Source organism: Chrysochloris asiatica, unplaced genomic scaffold, assembly GCF_000296735.1.
Source record: "Chrysochloris asiatica unplaced genomic scaffold, ChrAsi1.0 scaffold00051, whole genome shotgun sequence".
Classification (NCBI taxonomy): domain Eukaryota; kingdom Metazoa; phylum Chordata; class Mammalia; order Afrosoricida; family Chrysochloridae; genus Chrysochloris; species Chrysochloris asiatica.
In genome coordinates, this window is record NW_006408569.1 from 7125247 (window position 1) to 7127847 (window position 2601).

A 2601-nucleotide genomic window follows, 5' to 3' on the forward strand; every position below is an offset into this window, starting at 1 on the left:
GTGGAAGAAGTATGTAAATAAACATTTTATAAATGTTCTTTAAACATGGAGTTCTGGTGTGGCGCTGTAGGATAATGCACTGGACCACAAAGTTGGTTTGAACTGCAAGGTCGGTGGTTCAAACTCACCAGCCGCTCCTCAGAAACCCTATACATGGTCGCTATGAGTCGGAACCCACTCGATGGCATTTAACAACAATATGTATCTATAAAGCAGTGAGGAGATGGAGGGCGAGTGGAGATAAAAATGATCAGAGCTCATTATGTGCTAAGGTTGGTGGTTCAAAGCCACAAGCCGCTCCTTAGAAAGAGTGAACCACATAATTATTTTGAACTCAAGCTAAATATATCCCCAACTCAAGTTTCCCTTAGGCAGATCCTCAAAATGCCATTAAGCACTTCAGCATCACCAACCACAAAGAGAAATGTGGAGACAAAATTAGGGTGAAAAGATACAACTATCTCTTGAAAGCATGGAGCTTTGGAACAAATAGTGCCTATTAGCGTGTTCTGTATCAAATGGTTCTTGCTTGCACCCTGCCTTGCTCAGTCACCTCGGGCAAAGCAGTTCTCGGATCTAGGAGCTGACAGCTGGAGACTATCAGCTGATTGCAGACCCCCAAACTGGGGCAGAATCTCCCTCCTTGAAGGAGAATCTGGGTGGCACACCTGTGTCTTCCGCAGTGTTCAACTCTAATGAATAATGCTAAACTGATTTCCAAAGTTTATACTCTCACCAGTGCTGAGAGGTCCTATTCTTCCCCATATTCAATAAATCTTAGTATTATCAGTCTTTGAAAAATATTAATCATTTTAGGCAGAGATGATGATGTGGGGAGATGGAGCAGCTGGGGACTTTGGACCCGGAGAGGAAGAGGGGCTGTGTGCTGACGACCGGGGGGCAGGCTTGCGGGGTATACCCTTTGGTTGCTGGATGATGCATGGAGGGGATTGTAACCATGGCAAGGAAACGATATGCGACGGGATCAATGTGAAGCTAATGTTCTCCCATGTAAACTATCACATGATTCACAATAAAGCATTAAAAAATATATTAATCATGTTAGTATTGACAACACAAAAGTATTGAAAGTACCACAGACTGCCAGAAGAACACATATATCTATATGTAGAAGCACAGCCTTAGAATGCTCCTTAGAAGCCAGGATGGTGAGTCTTCAACTCTCATACTTCAGACATGTTATCAGGAGGGACCACTCCCTGGAGAAGGACATCATGCTTGGTAAAGTGGAGGGCCAGTGAAATGAGATGGATTGACACAGTGGCAGCAGCAATGGGCTCAAGGATAGCAACGGTTGTGAGGATGACATAGGACCTGGCAGTGTTTCATTCTGTTGTGTATAAGGTTGCTTTGAGTCAGAACCCACTTGATGGCATCTAACAACACAATACACACCAGGACGCTGCGGGCTAATATGCTGGACTGCAAGGTCTGTTTGAACTGGAAGGCTGGCCATTCAGGCTCACCAGCCACTCCTCAGAAATCCTATATGGGGCCACTATGAGTCGGAAGAGACTCGACAGCACTTAACAACAATCACAATAAAGTAGATGTGCGGTAGTAGCTCATTGTGGTTTTACTTTGCATTTGCTTGATAAATGTTGAAGGAGTGCCTGGATGGTATAAATGGTTATGATCTTGCTCAACTACTAACAAAAGATTGGCAGCTTCAAAAAAGGGAACAAATCCTTGCAGCAAGGATCATTCCCACCCCCACCATAAACAGAATAGACAGGGATGGGCAACTTGGACATTGCAACCCAAAATGGGGGAGGGGGACTACAAAGGCAAGAAGTGACTGGCTTACAAGCTTTCAAGAGGGAGCCTATATCCAGAGGATGTGGAGGAAGGTAGAGTCTCCACTGAATAGTATCCAATCTGTCTAGGCGGGGCTGATGAAAGGAGATACGATAGTGAATAATTGTTATCAGGACTGATTGTGAGGGTTGTAAATGTAAAGGTAGACATTTTGTAGCAAGGAGGGGAGTGATTAACTTTTCAGCCTAGGAGCGGAGGTCCCTGGGACCATCAACGGAGAAGAGCGGAGAGCGGGACCCTACCCAGAGAAGCAGTGATGCCTGAGATGGAGGCAGAGATGATGATGTGGAGAGATGGAGCAGTTGGGGACTTTAGACACAGAGAGGGAGAGGGGCTGTGTGCTTAGGACCGGGGGGCGGGGGGGGGCAGGTTTGTAGGTTATACCCTTTGGTTGGTTGATGATGCATGGAGGGGACTGTAACCATAGCAATGAAATGATATACGATAGAATGAATGTAAAACGAATGTTCTCCCATGTAAACTATCACATAATTCACAATAAAACATTAAAAAAAGAAAAGATTGGCAGCTTGAACCCACTCAGAGATGCCTTGGAAAACAGGCCTGATGAGCTGCTTCCAGAAGATCATGACCTTGAAAACCCTTTGTTACTGAGTCAGTTTCAACTCATAGCAACCCTGAGCAGCTGGTGGGTTTGAACCATTGACTGTATGGTTGGCAGTCCAGTGCATACCCTAGAGCGCCACACAAGGCCAATTCTACTCTGACACACAATCACACTCTGACACACAATCACACTCT